The sequence below is a fragment of the Rhipicephalus microplus genome, chromosome 3 (genome assembly GCF_043290135.1).
Source record: "Rhipicephalus microplus isolate Deutch F79 chromosome 3, USDA_Rmic, whole genome shotgun sequence".
Classification (NCBI taxonomy): Eukaryota; Metazoa; Arthropoda; class Arachnida; order Ixodida; family Ixodidae; genus Rhipicephalus; species Rhipicephalus microplus.
Window position 1 is genome coordinate 18,524,556 of NC_134702.1, and position 23,809 is coordinate 18,548,364.

Sequence of the window (23,809 nt, forward strand, 5' to 3'; positions counted from 1 at the left end):
TCTCTGAAAGTCTGAAGATGTTAGTAATGACGTTGAATTCTCAAAAGATTCACGTGTCAACGTACAAGGACTACATGACCTAAACGAAAGGCCACCATAAACTGCGAAAACTTTGAAAACTTGATGTTTAGGCAAGTTGGTGGTTACATAACATAGTGATTTGAGCATTACAGGAGACGTACACGTGTGAGAGATAGAGAACAGACAGGCGCCTGTCCGCCCTGTCTCTCACATGCGTACGTCTTCTGTAACGCTCAAATAGCCATGCTACGAGAGCTTTGTAGTGCTTATTTCTTCGAAACCTTTTTACGGGACCAGAGGGTGTTTCGCTCGGTTTCCATATTCAGAGCAAATCTGGGGATGGCATGGCTACTCATGTGCGTGCGAAGTTTAATTAGTGCGACATAACTGAATGATAACATGTCGCAGTAAATATCTGTCGTGTTGCTGCAAGAGCATTTAGTAATCTTTACATTCATGTATCTTTTTCATTGTTCTTGTTAACTAAATGTCATCTCTGATTTGAACTGGCAAGAAACAAAAATACTTAGATCATGTCAGAAGCAGAGAAAGCTTTTGAAGTGCGTCGGTAAATATCACTGGTCTTTAGTATGCTTGTGTTGTTTCCCGGACCTTCTTTGTCCCTACGTTTATGTTTGCGTTGATTCGCTAACTCAAGTTACTTTCCTCTTCTGTTCAAATTCATATACTTCTATGTGTTTATGTGTTTTTTATGTATTTTACTCTAACTCCCAAAATTTAGTGGAAAACTTTACCATGCCGTTTCATTTGCGAAGGCCAGAGAATCCTTGCTTCCGTGGCTGTCATACACTACAGTGGGCACATGAGAGAACCGCTTGCTTAAATAATCGCTAATACATAACTTATGAAAATACTTAGCCCTTCGAGTACAGAAATTGACGTTGCCGAAGATTAGAATACATTAATGAATTGTCATCTGTACACATTGAAGATGTTTCTTATGTGCTTGTTCTGCATATGAACATTAGCCTAATTATCATTATCATCATGATCGTCATCCTCGTCGTCATCGTCATCATAATACGTTTTTCTCCGTCCTTACTGTCACTGTGTCACCACCGTCATCGCCGGAGGTACGTGCGCTATGCCACTGGCTGGCTGTTCATTGCCTGGTCCCTGGGCCTAAGAATCATTGTCCCAACCAAGACGTCATAATATTCAACCTTCAGTAGTATCCTTCCAACAACTGCATCCTGTATTTTGATTTGTGACGTCGTCACCGGCTACATGAAGCTGCGCACGTAAAATTGCTAAAAACAAGAACAGAAAAGGAGGCTCATTTATTTGCATGGTCCAGATGATTTCCGTCTGAAGTTGGCACTCCTGCGAATACTGTGAAGAACCGGTTTATTCAGCCAGGCTCGAGCTAAATCACACTGGTGATGATATTTACAGATGATGAAGATGTACAGGTGATGATGATATCTAAAGAGAATGAAGAGTCATTCGCTTGTCGCGCTCACACTAATTCCCCGCGCGGTAAAAGCGGCCGCCTGGTCGCTTGACAGTATTATGAAATGCGTCGTGCATAAGGCTTTAAACGAGATACGTGCACTGTCTCTGTTCCTCGGCAACGATGATCATGATTAGCGCTAAGAGGATAAACACGGTAATTGACAGGATATGTCTGTTTGACCACCGTGTACGGCCCAATGAAGCGACTGATGAATTTGTCGCATAAGCGGGGGGCGCGCAGTGGAGTCCATAAAAGAACTTCGTCACCAGGGGAAAAACTCACAACACGGCGAGACGAGTTGTAGCGAGATTTTCGAGTGTCTTGAGAGAGGCCGGTGTTAACACGGTCCTGGTGACGGCAGTGTGCGAGAGGAGATGAAAATTCTTCAGAGAAAGGAGCAGTCGAGGGTGCAGGGGCCGAAAGGAAAGAGACATCCAGAGCGACACTCGGCGAGCGACCATGGACGAGAAAAAATGGAGAAAAGCCGCTAGTGCGTCGAGCAGCCGTATTATAGGCGAATGTCACGAAGGGTACAATTGCATCCCAGTTCATGTGCTTGGGGTGAATGTACATGGCGATCATGTCCGACAGGGTCCGATGAAACCGTTCAGTCAATCTGTTGGTCTACGTGTGGTAGCTAGAAGTGGTGTTGTGAACAGTGTTCGAAGCACGCAAAACTTGCTCGACAATGGAAGAGAGAAAGACTTTGCCACGATCACTCAGAAGAATGCGTGGAGCTCCATGACGCAAAAATATATGGCGAAGAAAAAAATCGCCGACCTCAATGGCAGTCCCAGATGGTATAGAAGCTGTTTCTGCGTTGCGAGTAAGGTGGTCGACGGCCATGACAATCCAGCGATTCCCATTGGATGGTATAGGAAGAGGGCCATACAAGTCGATTCCAACGACTTCAAAAAGCGAGGCGGGACAAGGAAGAGGTTGCATTAAGCCAGCCGGAGCAGTTGTCAGTCGTTTTCGCCGTTGGCAATGAACACATGAGGCAACGTACTTAGCGACGGCTGAAGAGAGGACAGGCCAAAAACAATGACCGTATTTTGTTGTAAGTTTTGTGATAGCCTAGATTAGCGGCGGTTGGATCATCATGAAAGGCTTCCAAAACTTCACGTTGCAGAGAACGTGGGATGACGGGTACCCACTTGTTGCCATCGATGTGGTAAATGTAGCGGTATAGAGCACCACCGACAAGCTTAAATTGTTTAGGTTGTCGACGGAATCTGGCGTTTAGAGGAGTAGTAGAGCTGGTCAAACGGGCAACAATGGTGCGGCAGTATGGGTCGACACGTTGTTGTGAAACAAGGACGGATAGGGTGGCGGGTGATGAACTTACCGCTGCGATTGGAGAGGTGCTGTCGTTTTGGAGTATCGATGGTGAGTGGCTTCCGCTGTGCAAAGGACAGCGTGATAGAGCATCAGCATCTTGATGCTTCTTCCCAGATCTGTAGGTGACATCGAAATCATACTCCTGCAAGCGAAGCGCCCAGCTACCGAGGCGACCCGATAAGTTTTTCAGCGATGAATGCCAGCATAGGGCGTTATGTCGGTAACGACGGTAAAATGACGGCCATGAAGATATGGTCGGAATCTTTGCACTGCCCAAACAACAGCAAGGCACTCCTGCCCGGTGATAGTGTAGTTCTTTTCTGGGGCGGTAAGAGCGCGACTTGCGTAAGCAACGACGCGTTCGCGTGAGTTTTTGTCACGCTGCAAGAGTACCGCACCTAGACCATGACTGATTGCGTCGGTGTGGAGGATGGTGGGTGCGGTGGAATAGAAGTGGCACAGTACCGGATCCGACGTGAGGGCTTGCTTCAATGCCGTGAAAGCGCTTTCGCAGTTTTCGGAACAAATGAAGGGGACGTTCCTTGCAAGGAGTTGATGGAGCGGAGACGCAAGTTCCGCGAAGCCACGTATGAAGCGCCGGAAGTAAGAAGAAAACCCAAGAAAGCTGCGCAGGTCCTTTTGTCGTAGTGGACGAGGAAAATCGAGGACGGCGGCAAGCTTCTCGGGGTCGGGCCCAATTCCTTCTTTGCTGACGAGATCATGTGGCCGAGAACCTTGATTGTCTTGCTAGCAAAGGTACATTTCTTGGTGTTCAGCTGTAGACCGGCTTTTGCAAGGCATGTGAGGACTTTGTCAAGACGTTGTACATGCTGCGAGAACGTGGATGAAAACACTACTATATATGTCATCGAGATAGCACAGACACGTTTTCCATTTCAAACCACGCAATACGCCGTCTATCATGCGTTCGAAGGTGGCGGGCGCATTACAGAGTCCAAAAGGCATCACATTAAACTCGTACAACCCATCTGGCGTTGAAAAGGCGGTCTTCTCTTTATCAGACTCCGACATTGGTATCTGCCAGTACCCTGACCTAAGGTCGAGGCTGGAAAAATACTCTGCACCCTGTAATGAATCCAGTGCATCGTCGATCCGGGAGAGAGGATAACCATCCTTGGCGTTATTTTGTTTAGCGCACGGTAATCGACACAGAAACGCACTGTCCCATCTTTCTTTTGAACGAAAACACCTGGGGATGACCAGGGACTCGAGGAGGGACGTATGATGTTGCGTCGTAGCATGTCTGAGACGTTTTCCTCGATGATCTTGCGTTCTGCCTGAGACACGCGATATGAACGCCGATGTACAATACGAGAGCCGTCAGTCTGGATGCTGTGAGTAGCGGTGGTGGTCATGCTGAGGGCGGGTGAGTTCACGTCAAATAGAGAACGGTGTCTATTTAACAAGGCGAGCAAATCTTCAGTTTGATCATGTATTAAGTCAGTGCTTATTGTTGCCGACACAGGTGTGGCAGAGGCATTGAATAGCAGTGATTGTGACTTAGGGACATCGTTGTGGTTGTTGTTCGGAAGAGTAACAATCGCAACAGGCTCACTGTCGACCGCGCAAGATACTGTTGAGCCACAGGGGAGCAGTACACACTCGGGCGTTTGATTTATGGTGGTTAGGTACGTAGACCCATCGAAGAAGCGAATAAGCCCTGGTGTGATCACAATGCTCCTACGTAGGGTATGGCCGTAAGAGAGAATGAGTACGTCACCATCCACAATGTCGGTGCAATTAACACTCACAATTTCTTCGATGTATGGCCGAAGTTTCCTCGATAAGTTCTGATGAATCGTGTGAAAGGGTTGAAAGTGATTTAATTCACCTTCAACTCTTTCACACGCTTCATCAGAATTCAAGTGATTTTGATATCTTTTTCTCAAAAAAAGGAAGACGAAGTTTTTCCTGAGTGGAACGCTGGTTTCAGTCTCTGTTATTTTTTCTCGTTTTCTTTGGTGCTAGTGAAAGACGCCGCTCTTCTGCCTGCGGAAATGGACGTAGAATCACCAGGGCCTCCACCCATACGTCCCGCGTCGTCTGTGGCCACTCTAAGAAAGCGCTCCGGCCACCCAAGTGACGTTGACAGTGAGGACACGCTCATGTACTCTACGGCCAGTGACGAGAGCTCCGATGAAAGTGACTTTGTGCCCGTGGCAAGACACAAGGCGAAGAGGAGGCTGCTTACGACATCTCCTTCCCAAAGTAAGGCCACCACGAATATTCAAGAGCCACCGGTTCACACTATTTTGTTTGTCCCGCTGAATGCCGCTGACAGCATGAACCGACTTAATCGCCAGGTCACGTCTATGTCACTTGAGGCGCTCGTTCCGGGACAAATAACAGACGTGAGAATCAATGGCCGCAAGAACGTTCTGGCAATAGACGTTACGCAACGTACTGCTCTCGACGTATTGACCAAGGTGAATGTGCTCGGGAACATCAACGTTAGTTCTTTCATACCAGATGGCAAGGACTCTAGGCCAGGCGTTATCTACGACGTCGACACCTCTATCAGCGATATTGATTTTCCAACTCTAATCAAACCAGAGACGGAAGCTACTATAATCTTGCAAGCCCGCCGTCTCGGGAACTCACGATGCGTGAAACTAGTTTTTAAGGGTGACAGCCTCCCAACTCAAGTAAGAGTTGGTCATTTTCGACACACAGTACGGCCGTTCGTGCCGAAACCTCTTCAGTGTCGGAATTGCTGTAAAATAGGACATGTGAGTGCTGTTTGCACAAGTTATGCTGTGTGCTCCCGATGTTCGGAGTCGCACAACACGGAAGCCTGCCAGGCAGAACATCGCGAATGCGGCAATTGTCAAGGTCCTCACGAGGCGTCATCAAAGCAGTGCCCAAATGTGAAGAAGCAAATGCAAGTGCTGAGGCAGATGGCCAGAGACGGCTCTACCCACAGGGAGGCTGCTGCCAAAGTGCGACGTCGGCGTTCGCGCCATAGGAAAGCTCCTAGGACATCCTCTGCCAAGGCCAGGGATACACCGCTACCCCATATCACGCACTCACCACCACAAGCATCAACAAGTGCCAACAACAAGCATCCTCAGAAAGACGCAAGAAACATTGACCCTGACGCGTGGCCAGCGCTGCCGTCAGTGACACCGTCAGTAGAACGGCAGCATCGCCCACTGAAAGCTACTTCAGAGCGAGTAAGTCATGACAGTCAAGATAACGAAATAATAGACGTGATTAAGACCCTCATGAAGACAATTCGAGTACTCCTGAATAATATTCAGACTCCGGCTGCCCACAGCGCTCTTCAAATATTGGACGCTTTGAATCCGGTGCTATCAAATCTACAGAAGCACCATGGCTCTTTCCCTGCAGCCCTTCCGTAAACAAGTGAAAGAGGCATCAATTTTTCAACGGAATGCCCGAGGTCTTAAACCCCGCATTTCGGATTTTCGACCATATGTTTTCAAGAATCAGTTTCCAATTATCGTAATTTGTGAACCACGTCTTCACAATGCTATACGATTTTCTAAATACGAGGCTTTCAGATCTGCAACCCGTAACGAAACCAGTAAGGTCATTGTTTACATCAGGTGCGAACTCACATATATAGAGCATCCAGTAACACCGGACGACAGCAACCAATACGTGTGCCTGACAGTTAAGCGTAAGAACGTGAACTTCACGCTAGTGGCAGTATATATTTCGCCTTCAGGCCGCTTCGACCCAGCAAGATTAAGCGCCATTATATCAGCGACACCTGGGCCATGGATTATTACCGGCGATTTTAACGCTCATCACCCCCTGTGGGGAAGCCAGAAGATGGACCACCGGGGAAGAGATGTGTCCTCCTTTGCATCTGACCACCAACTATATTGTTTAAATGACGGCGCTCCCACGTTTTTACGGGGTCTGACATATAGTAGCTGTCTCGACCTAACTTTTGTGTCAAGTAGCCTGAACACCAAGGTGCAGTGATTTGCGGACAATGAAACGCATGGCAAGGGGCTAAGCAAGTCGCAAATCGCGCCCACTTCATGGATAGACTGGTCAAAGTACAGATTATCCACAGAGAAGCAATGCGAGAGAAACCAAGAAGGTTCTCTTGAAAGCCTAGAAGGTATAATGAAGGCCGCTATTCAAGAGGCAACGTTTAATTGTGGACCTTTGCCAGATTTTTGCAAATATGAGGTGGAGTTGGAGCGACTTCGCGCAATCCGTCGTCGCGCCGAACGACGTTATAGGCGCACGAAATCCATCTACGACTTGAGGGAAGCGAGACGTCTACAAAAGAAGATTCAACGTCGAATCAATGCACTACAGTCGCAACGATGGAAGTCACTATGCGAGTCGCTCGATCCCCACAAACCTCTTTCGCAAATATGGAGAATAATCCACGGCCTACGAACATTGCCACAACAGAATCGTCCGTTCAAATACCTTGCTCTCCACCAAGGCCGGCGTGAAATCGATGTAGCGGAAGACTTCTGTGCCAGGGTTGCAAACAAGGGGTCCGGGATCAACATGAGTAACCTACGAAACGCGCCGGTGTCCAGAGACACTCGGATGGACAATATGTTTTCTCTAGAGGAGCTTCAGGCAGCATTGGCAGCATGCAAGCGCTCGTCATCGTCTGGACCCGATGGAGTCACTTACATGGCCCTTGCTAACCTAGGACGAACATGTCGGCGTGCCCTTCTAGCTGTATACAATGACTCGTGGAGCAACGGTTCGGTTCCTCCTTCGTGGAAGTGCAGCCGCCTTGTGCCCCTGCTCAAACCAGGCAAATCGCCTCTGGACATGGCCTCCTATCGCCCCATCGCGCTTGCCAGCTGTTTTGGAAAGGTGATAGAGAGAATGGTGCTGACTCGTCTGGAGTGGTACTTGGAACATAACAATATATACCCCGATGCTTTGACCGGCTTTCGACGTAGACGGTCTTCCATAGACAATGTTGTTGATCTTGTCACGTCTGTACAACAGCAGAAGAGCCTAAAGAGATTATCAGCGGCACTTTTCTTGGATATTAAGGCTGCATACGACAATGTATTACATGAAACCATCCTGGACGCCTTGGGAAGCATTGGATTGGGAGGCCGCGTTTACCAATGGATCTACAGCTATTTGAAGGACAGAACCTTCTTCGTTCAGACAGAAGATGGCGCAACAAGGCAACATCATACTTATTGCGGCGTACCTCAAGGTGGGGTCCTAAGCCCCATACTTTTCAACCTTGCGCTCATCGGCCTCATTGACGTCCTGCCACACTCCGTACATCTGTCGATATACGCGGATGACATCTGCATCTGGGCATCAGGGGTCACGCGTCTACACGTACGAGCCAGGCTTCAGACAGCGGCTACACTGACGGCAAACTACCTTATAGGACGAGGACTAGAGCTGTCATATGAGAAATGCTCACTAGTTGCGTTTACGCGCAAGAAAATGACGCCATACCGCATCAGAATTAATGGACACACAATCAGCTATCAAAAGACTCACCGTTTCCTGGGAGTAATAATAGATCGTGATTTGTCTTGGAGCCCTCATATCGCTTACATGAAGAAGAAACTGACCATGATCACCCACGTCCTAAGGTTTCTTGCGGGAAAATCATGGGGTGCATCGGTACGAGCCATGCTTCAACTGTATGCTGCACTTTTTCTTGGCTTCATGCGCTACAGCCTACCTGTGCTTGGCAAGGCCCGAATAACAAACGTACAAGTCCTCCAGTCATTACAAGCTCAAGCACTGAGAATATGCCTCGGGCTGCCGAGATGCGCATCCTCAGCAGCGACTGTCGCAATCGCTCATGAACACCCTCACACAACCTACATTCGTGTCGATGCTTTAAGAACGCACATAAGACATGCCACCCGGATTCAATCGCATCACCTCGCCTCCCTTCCAACTTCCAGGCCATGCTCTGCGTTCTGCTCTATTATTGCCCCACATCGCACGGTGATTCCCACGAACTTCACGCACGCAGCAAGACCGTCGTTACCATTGTGGTGTCTACATCCACTGGAAGCCCTGATAACCATCCCCGGAATGCAAAAGAAGAAAAATTTGTCAAATTTGGCCCTAAAACAAACAAAATTACTGTTTCTGCATGAGAAACACAGTGGACGCATTCACATTTACACGGATGGGTCGGTCACTTCAACAAGTTCCAACAGGCGCAGTGGTAATTCCGGAGAAATCCATCACGATAAAGTTCAGGACCTCGCATCTGACATCATCCACGGCGGCAGAACTCGCCGCCATTCGTGCTGCTCTGGAGTTCCTAGTTGAAGAACCGCAACAGACATGGTCAATATTCTCCGACTCCAAAGCAGCTCTCCAGGGAATTGCCTCGCCATATCGTCATGGACCAAACGAACAGCTAATTGCTGAAATACGACTGCTCCATCACCGGGCTATAGAGAAACAACATGACATAGCATATCAATGGATACCAGGCCACTGCAGCATTGATGGAAACGACCGTGCAGATGAAGCAGCCCGAACTGCTCATGATGATGCCCCTTGTGTAGCTATACCATTATCAAGAACGGACGCCGCTGCAAGGCTTCGATCACTTGCACGAGAACTGACACTCGCTCAGTGGAATTCACCGGCATTCACCAACGTCCGCCTTCATAATTTGGACCCACACCTACAGCTCCGTCTTCCATCAGGAATAACCAGAGCAGAGGAGACACTTTTGTGCCGTCTGTGGATTGGGGTGGCCTTTACAAATGCCTATTCGTTTCGAATCGGAATGGCCAGAAGCCCGACATGTGACAACTGTGGCTGCGCAGAGATTTTCTCTCATCTTCTCTGCGAGTGTCCCCGCTTCAGCGTGCCAAGAAAAGAACTGTCAAAAGCTTTAGATAGAATAGACAATCGCCAATTGTCGGAAGAAAGGGTATTAGGACACTGGCCGAGACCGTCCTCTGCACGCAAGGCATTGAGAGCGTTGTTGCGCTTTCTACGGGCAAGTGGTCTTAGAGACAGACTGTAAACAGCGTCGTGGATCGTCTGATGACCTTCTCTCTCTTTTTTTTACAACGTCTCTTTTCTCTCATCTTTTATCCCCCTTACCCCCTTCCCCAGTACAGGGTAGCCAGCCGGTCTGAGAACTGGCTAACCTCCCTGTCCTTTCTCATTTATTCCTCCTCCTCCTTTTTATAGATTGGAAGCAGAGTTGGAGACTTACATCTTGTTTGTGGTTGAAATGATGCGTTGTCAACCACATTTATTACAATATCTACTTTAAATGTCTAGAAAAAATAAACTCTGCTTGACATGGTCACATGAGCTACAATTCTTTCTTTTCTTTTTTAGTGGAAAAAACTTAATCGATTTCGGTGTATTGACGGCCGAAAAAACAATCCTTCATTCCCTAGCACCCAAGTTAAGCGCTTCCATGCTGTTGACTTTGCGTAAATGTCAAGTGAACTGAATGCGAATCAACACTCCTTCCTTGTTGTAACATTGACCTTCTAGCTACGAGAAAATGTCAGTGGTTTCAGATGCAATAGCACTACTGCGTTGGAACAGCCTGTTCACGGAAAATAGGCAGAACAACATGTCCTCCCATCTCACCTCAAAGCTGAATGTCTCTCACTCACACCTTCACGCTTGAGGGACGACACGAATGACACCAATGGCAAGGACCAGGTGAAAATACGTTGGCATTCTAAGGCGAAAGTTTTAAAAGTCTCAAGGCGAAATTCGGCCGTCGGTGGGGTGAGCGTACCGCAGCGTCGGTGACAGGTGGTGCAAAAAAAGCATCGCATGATAACCTCACCATGGCTGTCTCGATGACAACACAAATCGCCAGAATCTCTGACGTCATTTTGACGTCATCAAGATATATGACGTAACACCGCACGGAGACGTCCTCACGACATCATAACTTGGTCAAAGGTGGTCTAATCACGGAGGCAATGCAAAATCGGGTGAGGTGCCTGCAATCTTTGAGGCAGGGAAAAACCATGTTAGGTGCAGAAACCTTTCGAAGGGTGCCAAGGCAGGATCAGTGTATCGACTGAGAAGTGAAATAGGATGACTTACGCCTTCGAGTCGACGTATGTGAATCCATAAGGGACTCTGGGATTTTAGTTCTTTTTTTAATAACACATTACGTCGTTTTGTATGGGTGTGTGTGTTCTTTTTTTTTTGTGCATTTTGAGGCGACGAGGAATGGTTCTGGGATAACTGAATGAATACGACACTAACTGCGTATGCATAGCAAAGGAAGGGAAATGTGTGTTCTGTAGTAGTGTTAGCATTCCAATATTCTAAAAATTTTTCCACACGGTAGAAATCCAGCTGTGCTTGTTCGTATATATTTAAATCTTTTATCTGGCCTAATATGAACAGGTTTTCTGCGTTTTGGTAACATGGTATCCGAGATGATCCCTTGGTTAACTATAACTGCATTTCTGTCTATATTTCGAAAAATGAGCATCGGACTACGAAGCACGTAGGCTTACAGTGGCACTTCAATATTGATTTTACAACATTGCCCATAGGAGAGTCCCGAGCGGTATTGTAAGATAATAAAATGTTATGAGAATACACGCCCTGTGAGGCAAGCTGCCTGATTTCTGCTGTAGAATGTTGCGACAGGTCTTTAGTACATATGATTGCACAGCTTGTAGGTCAGCATTTGGGGGGGGGGGGGGGGCCTTCAAGACTACACTAAAGTTTTTAGTACGTCCATCGATCTCCTCTTTTCCTTACACTTAAAGCGAGGGAAAAGGAATGGCAACCACAGAGGTGAGAGACTCTAACTGCGCACAACTCACATGCTGAAGTGCGTTATATAAGAATTTATTTAATTGCAGCGTAGAACAATGGGGCGTAAAAAATAAAGAACACACGGACTAGAAATCAATGAAGCGTAAGCTACTGTGATCATTTGCTCCAAAAATAGCAGTCATTCCTGTCATAATATTGTTACGTAAAAATGGCACGAGGCGGGTCTACTTAGAATCTATGTTGAAACTGATGCGTATAGCACCGACTAAGATGGAGAACAGCACGCAGAACCGACCGACCACTTCCTCGTTGTCTTCTGACCGCTGATATGTCAGCTACGAAGCATTACCCCCCCCCCCCTCAGCGGTAAAAGCGCCGTCTCGGTGCACATTAATTACGGTCTTAAGTAGACAGGTGGTAAGGTTTTAGCCTGCTGACGTGCACAACATCACAAGGTGTGGTTGCAGGCAGGCTTGCGGTCTCAGATGCAGGAATGATCTCATGGGTGACGTCGGTTACCTGGCGGATGATACGATAAGTACCCATGTAGCGAGACAACCACTCCTCTAATAAGCTAACTCGACGAACTGGGCACCACAGGAGAACGAGAGCTGGGTGAAAAGCGAACGTCAACATGCCGGCTGTCGTAGATGGCTTTCTGTGTGGCTTGCGAAGCCGAAAGTCTAGAGCGGGCGATCTGACGTGCTTGGTCGGCACGAGCAATAGCATCGCGTGCGTATTCGGTTGGCGGCGTTGTAGTGGTCAGAAGTAGGGTGTCGAGTGGTAACTTTGGATCACGGCCATAGAGCAAATAAAAGGGTGAGTGACCAGTGGTGTCGTGGCGTGAAGAATTGTACGTGAAGGTCACGTGAGGCAGCGCCAGTTACCAGTCATGGTGGTCGGAGGACACATACATCACCAGCATGTCCGTGAGGGTGCGATTTAGGCTTTCGGTAAGGATATTGGTGTGGATATGATAGGAAGTGGTCAACTCGTGCTGCTTCGAGGAAGAGCAAAGAAGATCGTCGATTACTCGGGACAAAAATGCGCGGCCGCTATCCGTGAGTAATTGTCGAGGAGCACAATGGTGTATAGATGACATCGTGGAGCAAAAAGTCCACAACGTCAGTAGCGGTGCTGGCAGGAAGCTCTCGAGTGATGGCATACCTAGTCGCGTAGTCTATAGCAATGGCGACACACTTGTTGCCCTATTTCGACTAAGGAAAAGGACCGAGAAGATCTATACCAACACGGAAGAAAGGATCGGCTAGGATCGAGATCGGTCGAAGAAGTCCAGCCGGGGGCACAGTAGGTCGCTTCCTACATTGGCATTTATCGCCGGAGGACACGTAACGGCGAACGGGCCTGGCGAGACCGCGGCAAAAGAAGCGGCGACGCAAATGGTCATACGTCCGAGATACACCCAGATGACCAGCAGTTGGTTCATCGTGAAGCTCGTGCAGCACGGCTGAACGCAAATGTTTCGGCACGACAAGAAGGAGCTCAGGGCCATCTGGGTGGAGGCTACAACGGTACAGCATGCCATTCAGGAGGACGTACATGCGAAGTGACGCGTTGTTCGGAGCAGATTTGAGATGGTCAATAAGTTTTCGCGGGGAAGCATGACGACGTTGTTCATCACCAATTTGAAGAAACTGGGACATTGACATGACGCTGAGGCTAGGCTCGATGTCTGATTCGTCGGGCTGATCAACAGAGTAGCGGGATAAGCAATCGGCGTCCAGATGGAGACATCCAGACTTCTAAGCAACCAAGTAGGAATACTCCTGTATGCGCAATTCCCAACGGCCAAGTCGTCCAGTGGGGTCCTTCAGAGAAGAAAACCAACACAGCACGTGATGATTGTGATGATCTGTGATGACACGGAAAGTGCGGCCATACAAGTAAGGACGGAATTTCGAAACCGCCCAGACAAGGGCGAGACATCCCCGTTCTGTTATAGAGTAATTTCGTTCAGACTTTGAAAGCAGACGGCTTGCATGCGCGATTACACGGTCGTTGCCCCGCTGAATTTGCGCCAAAACTGCACCAATTCCCTGACCACTCGCGTCTGTTCGCACTTCTGTAGGAGCATCACGGTAGAAATGTGCAAGAATAGGAGGTGTCGTTAGAGCGGTGATTAACTGAGAGAAGGCGTCAGCTTGAAGAGGGCCCCAACAAAATGGGACGTCTTGCTTGAGAAGGACAGTGAGTGGCCGTGCGAGTGCCGCACAGTTTTTCACGAACCGGTGAAAGTAGGAGCAGAGGCACACGAAACAGCGAACATCATGGACAGAGTGTATGACTGGGAAGTAAGATAAGACTTTAGTCGATGCGTATAGCATCGACTTAGGTGGAGGACAGCACGCACAACCGACCGACCACTTCCTCGTTGTCGTCTTCTGACCGCTGATATGTCAGCTACGTAGCAATATGTTGAAAGGTATGCTTTGTGTATGATTCATACAGCGCACCACTTCTTTTGTTTCACTTCTCATTGAGATATAGTTCTAGAGTTCATTAAAGACGCACGTTTCAAAGTCAAAACGTGTCCTTGTCAGTGGTTTTGCTTTACCCTTTTCTTTGCCGTTCAATAAGATGACTATCACATATTTTGAACTAGCAGAACAAGTTTGCTCAATATTCAACGTTAACGAGTTTGCTTCGGGGCAATAGCAATAGGTTAGCTTCTTAATTAGAGCACAACAAGCCAATATACAATGAATCCCAGAAAGACATAGAAGACATTATTTGTAGCTTCTCATTTTAGAATTGTAATTGTCACATAAATGAAAGGGAATTCAAGGGGGCGAAAGAACAAGTTGCCGTCGGCCAGAACCAAAACGGCAGTGACTGGCAGGGACCTTACATTAACGCGTGCGATGTTCCACCAATCGAGCTACAGTACGTGGCACATCGTCGATATTCAGTATTTGTAGAGTGGACGAGAACACCCAAATAGAGTTCGAGTCCACGAATGTGTTAATGACGCTGCAACAGAACGAAGCAAAGTGACGCAACAGGCGCTTCCCCATGCAGTGCTCATGAGGTCACCGCTTCAACGAAGCCATGTGACATCGTATCTGACGTCGTATGTTACGTGGCACATGCAGCTTTGCAGAGGAAGAATAGTAGTACGACGTAGTGAACACACTGAACGTGAGCACAGGAACGCGTGCCACAGGGTGGCATTGGTGTTGAAAAGCAACGTGTGACGCCTCTTTAGAGATCCCTATACAGACTAAGCGGAGTGCTTATTGGTGGACACCGTCGGTTGAAGCCGCCCTGGCTCAGTGTGGCCTACTGGGCCTGAAGGTATGGACAGACGAGCAGGGCCGCTTCCCAGTTCTTTCGTATAGGGTTTGGATTAGGAGCAATGGCTGCGTTGTTTTGGCAGACCCACACCATGTGGTAGGTGTCTGCCATCTCCCCACTGTGGTGGCACTGTCCTTATATATGACCGTAGGGTCGATATGTTTTATTGTGGCAAGACATAGCGTCTTAGTCCATAGGGAGTGATCGACGGTGCTATAAGCGGCGTGTATACTAACGTGTATGCGTGTATACCAACACGGTGTCCTGCAGACGAGCAGTGCGCTAGCGAAGTTTACCATCGCGCGCTCCTCGTCAACTGACCACACCTTCATCGCAAGCGCTCACCCATGACGCGATGCGTGCGACAGCTAAATAATCCCACCGCAGGTGAGGTGCGCACGTGCAGAGATGCGTATTGGTATAGGCAGGTGCTGAGACATCGCTGATAGCACCGCCCAGCCCACGCTGCGTTCTCACTAAGTCTGCTAATGACCTGTGGCGTGAGTGGCAGGCCAAACCCGAGCAACCCCCCCCCCCCCCAAGCACACACACAGAACAAAATTTGTCTACGCGTCTGCACAAGACTGCAGTACATGTACATGCGCTGTAACGACAAAAGTAATGTACTGACACAAGCCTCGAACTCAAAAGCTAACGCATGCCTTGAAGAAATATTCATCAAGAGAAAATCAATAATAAAATATTGTAGCACTACATTTGACGAGCACTGTACAGACAACTTGAAAGGACGGGTGCTGACTCCAACTATATTGGAGTCACTACCCGTCCTGACACGTTGTTCTCTATACTATTCTCGTCAAATGTAGCGCTACAATATTTCAATTTAGGATGTATCACCAACTATATAGCACTGCGAGCAACGTGTTTTCTTAAGCGGAAATTCAGATCAGTGTGTTCACATCCGAATAACAACCGCAACCTGCATCTATGTTACGACAGCTTAATCATCCATACCACAAAAATTGCACAATCGCGTAATATTGAAACACGTCGCGCGCATGCAACCCGTGGTGCAAAACAACACGCTCGTTCATGTTTCACGGTTTTCGAATAGCGAGTGCGATGGTAATTAGAACGATGAGCTCACCTTTAAAGATGGAAGGGGCCTGTAGTTTGCAGAATCAGCAAATGCATAAACAAGTAATCACAGGTAGAGGTGACCACATTCATACATCCAGTTTTGCAGGAAAGAAGTAGCGAGGAAGTAGCGAGAAAGTCTTGCACCAAATTCGAAGCACCCATTTTTTTTTTCGCAGTAATGGTTTGCGAACCTAGGCCTAACTGGCTAATCAGTGTAACAGCCTGTCCGCAGAAAAAAAAACATGCTCGCTTGCATGCGGGTTCACAGCTGCAGAACATGCAGTGAAATAGGCTTACAGATACGCTCGTAATCACAGTGAATCACGGCGCTCCAAGAACACTTGCTGAAGCAACATAATGCACGAGCGGCAAACCCGATGAAGTGCACACGCGAATGTGTGAAGCATATAGCTGACAACAGTGCTGTATTACAGCGGCAATGGAAAAAGACTAGCACGAGTTACCGGTGACCGCCGCTTGTCGCAAAGTTGTGACACGCGTCGCTGTTGCTCACTAGCCAGGCGATAGCGATATTTTTCAGCACATTCCAATTTCCACAGGACGGGTGATCGGCGGATCGGCTGAAAACAGCCTATGCACACGATTTCTCGTTTTCTTTTCTTTTTTTTTCTTTTTTGCTGGAGTTGCGAGCAACCGTATTCTTATCGCAGTTGTTCCGGAAAAGCTGCTTGTTAAAGTGCTTTCCGCCAGCCACCCCTGCTTTGTAAAATGGAATAGGCTTGGCAACTAATGACATCGGCGTACTCGGGGATAGCCGCGTCATGTGTCGCAATCTTGCCGCTCCGGCAACCAGTCACTTTTGCAATAATATTTCCGTTGAGAGTATACCATGCCATGTATGTACACCCTCACCTGTACACTGGCCGCCTTATTTTAGCCAATTTTCGCCGCATGTTTTTTTTTCAAAATTATCATTTTTCCTGCCCCCACCCACCTGATAACATGTATCAGGAACTTGCATATTTATTTGCGTTCCTGAAAGAAACCACTGAAAATTGTGATAATAATTTAGAGAACACCTTACCGGGAAAAAAATATACCTTGATATAAGGTTTCTTCAATGACTCAATGGATCTTTATGCACAATGGTGCTTGCCCTGCACATCTTTTCAAGCGCACCTTCACTTCAAACAGTGTTCTTTGAATAAGAAATACAGATCTTGTAGTTGATTTTTCTATACAAGCGGTGAGTGCTATTTTGTGAGCCCGAAACAAAAACAAAACGTAGACGTCGAACTATACACCATGTATATTCTAATTGCTGAAGTATCGCGCAGAGGCACAACATAAAACAAAATCTTTCGACAGGACAACAGCTGCAAAAGTGTGAGGTCTTTACTTCAAGCATCATGCCTCCCACTTCTTGGCCTATTCCCCTTCCCGGTTGAGCGTCGTCAGAAAGCGGACACTTTCACCATCATCAAGTGTGTGCCAGGCTTATTTGCGATAATGGGGGGGGGGGGGGGATGAACAACAAGAGGGAAGGCAGGGAGGTTAACCAGGCACATGCCCGGTTTGCTACCCTGCGCTGGGGGAATGGCAAGGGGGCATAAATATGACAGAGAGAGAGAGGAAAGAGAAGAGAAAGAGAGAGAGAAAGAAAAAGAGGATTGTCAGTCAATCGGCTGGCGCGTATGCAGCGGTGGGGCACTACACAAAAGTTAAAGGTGGTCACGGAGGCCTGTAGTCCTCAAAAAGCACAAGACAGCTTTGACTGCTTTTTGAGCCGACGAAAGGCAATGACAGTGTTCCAGTAGCATCAGCACAGAGAGTGGCCGATCGTCCAATCGTCGCAATGCGTCCGAAAGCTTCTGTCTTTCAGAGGCAAATCGAGGGCAATGACATATCAGATGGTCGATGTCTTCTTTGGTGCAGCAGACGTCGCATTCCGCATTGTCGGTCAATCCGATTAGGGTTCTACATGCTTTTGTGAAGGCAACCCCCAACCAAAGGCGACAAAGAAGCGAAGCTTCACGACGACGAAGTCCGGATGGAGGTCGAAGTTCCGGTCGAGGGTTTATTTGGTATAGCCTCGTACGTCTTATACTTGGGGTGTTCCACTCCTGCAGACACAGACTACGCGCCAGGTGACGAAGTTGCTTTGCAGCGTCAAGCCTAGTTCACACTGAAACATCCGCTTTCTACAGCGACCGAAATTCCCCTGCCGCCGAAACGCAGCGTCGTTCGCACTGGACGCGCCCCGCGCCGCCGAATATGCCATCTAATACGGGCGAACGGGGGATGGATGCGCTGTCGCCCGGTTGTTGTCGCGGCTCGCAAACGCTACTACGCTATCCGGTGGTGTATACTTCGACGATTCTCGTACGCAAGAAGCAAGAAAAGACAGTACTGCTTACTTTGCCGGCAAGTGGCTTTCTTGTAATGCACGAAGAGCAGAAAAACCACCGACGCCGGCGGCATTGGTGGGTTTGTTTTGCTCTGCAAGACCGCAACAAGCTCGGTCAAGCCAACAGCAAGCTCGGTCACCTCTTTCACGAAATACGGAGGCGAAGTAGGCACAGAGTAGGTTAAACTCCCGTTGGTTTCAACTTTCAGTTACGTGCACTGCGGCATAACAAGTGAGTAGGGCTTGGCCGCCATTTTTCAAAATTTCTTGACTAGTGTTCCTATTGGTCCGCGGTGACCGATTCGGCGGCAGACGCCGCAAAAATTGGTCTGAGAGTGATCGGCGCGGAGAGGGCCTTTTCGGCGGATCTCGCCGCCGCCTAACCGGATTGAGAGCACTTTCGGCGGCCGGAATGCTCAGTGTGAACGCGGCCTCAGTCCTCGACAAAGGAATCGGAAGGATGTGCTCTTCTTGGTGCGATGTGCGAGCCGCGTTGTCTGCGGAATCATTGTTACTGATCCCACAATGGCCAGGAAGCCACTGAAACTTGACCTCGTGGCCTGTTTCTGTGACGTGGTGAAGAAGCTTGACAACTTCGTAAGTTAATTGTTCATGGCAACCTCGTCGAAGGACTGACTGCATGCTCTGTAGGGCCGGTTTCGTGTCGGAAAACACAGCCCATTTACTCGGTCTTTGGGATTTGATGTACTCTAGGGCGCCACGCAAAGCCGCAAGTTCTGCCGCCGTAGACGTATACGTGTGACAGCTTGATTCGCAGAGTGATTCCGTAGCGATAATGGCAGTGTGGATGCGCCACTAAGCACGCTTTTTGGGTTATATTGTGTAAAACCGCCGTTGTGTACTGTTTGTGCTCCAAAAGTCGTGTGTTACAACGGCTTTTGGAGCACAAAAGGTCACTAGCAATGTTCATTCGTATATCAAACGGCATTGCTAGGTATATGGTTGCATGCCACTTGTCCCCGAAACTGAGATATCTTCAAACCATATAGGGATCAGCTGAACAGCGTAATCATCTAAGCTTTCTACTTGGCTCACACGGTTCGAGAGGTTTTCCACAGAGTTCATAGATTTCTCCTGTCTCAGTGGCTAATTGCTTTGGACGTGCTCTGCTCTCGTCGTAACGGTTAGAGTTGGGGCGACAGATAGCACAAACATGGCCTCACTCGATGCAGCGACAGCATTTGTAAAGTGAGATGAAAGCATTGGTTCGCGTAACATTCCAATTCGTTGCTATCCCACCAGTTGCTTACTCAATCAGCTACGCTGCGACATTTTATTTTATGACGTTGACAATGCCAGCAATGGCTGGAAAAGAATCTTCAGTCTCATGGTGCTTGTATACCGCCACCTCGCCTCACTCCTTGCCTTGATATCCGCAACAAGCCGGCTACTCGTATGGTTGTCCACGCCCTTACTGATAACTAGAAATTATATGTTTGGCATACGCAGCCATATCCCACGATAGCGCAACCATTGACAGCTTGAAGCACATTCACCGCGACAGGCCCCTTTTTCATCGGGTTACGTATGTGCATGAGCATTGTGTTGCAACGGTAGGGTCGCAGTCGCGCCGGTCACAGATGGGCTGTTAGGGATATATGTAGCAGCCACACGACGTTCCAGCAGTAAACAAACGGGCACTCACTGCGGTGAAGGAGCGGTCACTCTACAATTACCCTATGGTGACGGGGCACCATCTGTCAAACACATGCAGTGGGCGAACCGCATGGCAGCAAAGGATTTTCTACGAGTGAATCGTCTATCTCGTGTCACTTATATACACATAACATACAGACATGCCACCTACACAGCATTTTTCAGGCTTCAACAGCCCCATGTTATTTATAGGGACATGCAGCATGCCTCCCCACAGGTATGACAACTGATGCCCCGCCGCAAAAGTGCAGTCATTGAAGTGACGCACAAAATTTCATAATTGTACACTGAATGTAACTCTGACCCTAGTGTCTATGGGAGCTGCAAAGCACGGCACTTCAGCCACCGTCGTATTAGGGTGTCTTGATGCAGGCGCACGCAGCGTACGCATCGGGGCGCTCAGAATTATGAAAAATTCATCAAAATTTTAACCGTCCCGGTTCATCTCCTTGACCTTTTTAAGCACACCAATTTAAATCAACTCTCAAGGTTCACAGCGAGCTGTTTTTTTTTTCTTTGTCCGAAACAAAAGCTAAGGCACAACAATAAAACTAATCCCAAATGCGATCGAAGCAGCAATTTCATTCAGCAGCCCGTCATTCTCAAGGTGGCTGAACCATTGCAACGCCAACGTTCTATATAGTAAACATTGTAGGAATCTGTACGAAGCGACGGTATGGCTGCGACGGACTACTTCACTATCGTCATCACCATCATCATCGACCGAACTGCGCCGACTGCAGGACAAACGCCTCTCCAATGTTTCGCCAATCAACTTTGTCTCCTAACTGAGTTCAAGTTTATTAGGTCTCGCGGGTAAGGCCATTTTGCAGATTATTTACAGTGGATTACCGCACAAGAGGAACGCACTATACTGCACAACACAGCCGCACAGTGTAAGAAGAGCCTCCTTCTCACTGTGAAGCCAGAACTTAAGCCAAAACCGACAAAATTAGGCCGCTATTGTGTGGATATTACCGACTTCGAACACTTTCACCCCACCAAACGGTTGCAAAATGTGCACAAACACCACAACGCCTAATCAGATTGCGCATCGGATCCGCTCGTATTTGTTCAGAACATATTCGGGGGCAATAACTCAAGCTTCGCGTATATGTGTCTGTTTTCGTCCTGATCTCCTTTGCGCAACTTTTGCTAAACCTACAAAGCAGCTGTCTTTACAAGATATCTTGCAATAATTTTGGCGCTCTCCAGTTTCTCCAATCTTTCCTCTCTCTTACACGCAAACATCAAGGGTTAGACCCACAAATTTATTAGAAACTCAATCTATTACGGTATCCACAAAAACAGCGAGCTATTTTGTGTGGATACCGATAGGCACTTCATTGTTGTCAAGTAGCCATTAGTAAGTAATCAGGCCCAAATAAAAAAACGTAGCTCACTCCTTTTTTTATGAATCGTTATAAGACGAATGTTAAAAGCATCTTCACAGGGGTAGTTGACCGTTTATTGCGCATTGTTTCGCTAGAAGGGCGAATGAATGACTGCTACTGCAACGGATTGCAATGTGACGCGATGAACGGCAAGAACCTCGAAACTTGCCGTGCGCTCACCCCAAGCAGGCAGCACACACGAAATGAGCAAATGCAGGACGAGCGCGGACAACCACTGTCACAGCTCGACACTTAAAGCACACTGCCCAAACAGGAAGGCGCACGAAACAAGCACACAAGTATGCACAAGACGAGCGCGAATAGGTATCACACCTCTTATTTCTTCGTGTGTGAACAGAGTGCTTCATTCGTAAACGCGGCCGCGGCAGCGAGCGAAGTGACCGTCGTACTTTCTTTAACCACTGCAACTTCGAAGCAAGTTGCGGTGGAAGCACTGGGGTGTCGTGCGCCCGAATCCCGAGATAAGCACGCGCGCTCTAGTGTGCGACTATGCCATATAGCATCTATACGCCCTTTGACTACGCCATGTGGAAGCACGCGCGCATAGTAACGCGCCGGTGGGGAGGCGCGGGGCGACGACCTCTTGAGCGAGTGCGCCCAACGCACGCTTTTAGTGCCATCTCGCTACTGATGATGAAAACGCGCTGAAGTTGCTAAGCCCTGAGGACCGCCAACGGTACATGGTGTATATAAATGGCTTGCCATTAATACACTTGACAACGTACGCTTTGTGACCTAGTGGATAGCACCGCGCGCTGCGGACTGAAAGGTTGCTGATTCGATGACCTGCAACAGAAGCTTTTCCTCCTTTGTTTTCCTTGTAATCTATGAATATCTATTTTGCAACGTCATATCCGTGACGGAAGTACGCCAGCAGAGCCGTGGAGGACCCTGGCACAAAACACTTTCATGTTAAAACTCGCATGGTCTCTTCGACTACGACGATTGAAAAGCGAAAGCCACTTGTATATTTTTTGTTATCAAGAAAGTGTTTTATGCCGGGGTCCACGACGGATCCACTGACGTACTTCTGTCATAGATATGACCTTGTAAAATAAATATTTATAGATTGCAAAGACAAAACGGGAGGAAAAAATGTGTTGCAGGGCGTCGAACCAGCGATGTGGAGTGGCTTGATTTTTTGCAAGTCGTGTGATTCGATAGACGCTCGTTCTTTAATTCTTATTGTCTTTTCGTCAGAAACCATGTCGAGAAACATACGTATTTTTCGCAGAAAAGCAAAAAAAAAACACTCTTTTTGATGTTGATCTTTAACTGCACTTAAATGTTGGATAAACTTTTTAAAACTTTTGATTAATGGGCATCACGCTCATCTTTAGGAGCATGCCAGTATATCACAGAAACTTCCTCATGAAGTCGTCGACGGTCTAGTTTGTTGTTTCTAGGAACGTGCACTCCCGAATGGCTCCGTTCAAATGGCAGCGAGGTGTACTTATAAATGTCAGAAAGTTGTAAACATCTTTGTTTCATCCTTTCATTGACCTCGCCGATAACAATTCTATTGATAGAAACTACGCATCGACATTCTCCGGCATCGTCCATCGCTTGATCACGTCACACAGAATTACAAATAAGTTCTGAACAATACCGCCAAATGGCGGAAGGCTTGAAAAAAAAGTTGACAACCACTATCTTGTAGACCAATGCCAAGAGGAAATTCATGCGCAATTCTCAGAAAGAAAACTTATTTGTCATCTCAGCTTTTTTGTAGGCGCATCATAGAAAAATGAAGAAGCAGCTTTGTAAGCAATTTTAGGACCCTGTATATTTAATGTTCTACCCTTCTAAGAGTTTAGTGGTAGCCAGCATATTATTCGAACACCAAGATGTCCTCGTATCATGTCCATAAAGATAACAATAAATATTGGTTCCATCTTTGCTCAGCTATAGGCTGCGTTATGCGAGTGAAAGCTGGTTACACTTGGTTGAGCATGTTTACCCTCGTCGCAGAAGCACAGTTTTTACCAACCGAATATGGCTGGTCGATCGCGAGCACTCAGTATCGTTACATCAGTTTCCGGAGCCATCTGCAAAGTCGAACGCGAGGTGTCCATTGCCGCGCATAAAGCTCGTCGCTGTTGTGCTTCTGCATGCATCTTTCTCCCGACATTTAGCTCGCCGAAGTTCCTATTTTTCACTCGTTAGCTAGCCGAGCAACATCCGCAGGGTAGTTTGTCGTATTCGGTGCTGGAGCCGCGAAGACAACTTTGGCACACATGGACCAGATCCTCGCTCTCTCCTTTCATCGCGTGACAATGGAACGACAATTGAACTGGAGCTCTCTTCCGCTGACCCGACGTGGTAGAGAGGACGGCATGTCCAGTG

At 47.9% G+C, this 23,809-nt stretch overlaps 1 protein-coding gene across 1 annotated transcript in view; it reads right to left on the reverse strand.

Annotated features, from left to right (window-relative positions):
* Window positions 1-16,567, reverse strand: part of LOC142803616 (neprilysin-like) — a 128,276-nt gene extending 111,709 nt beyond the window's left edge. Inside the window, exon 1 of the mRNA XM_075888995.1 lies at window positions 16,468-16,567. The gene's annotated coding sequence lies outside the window, so the exon portion shown is untranslated. The remainder of the gene's footprint in view (window positions 1-16,467) is intronic.
* Window positions 16,568-23,809: the final 7,242 nt, after the last annotated feature.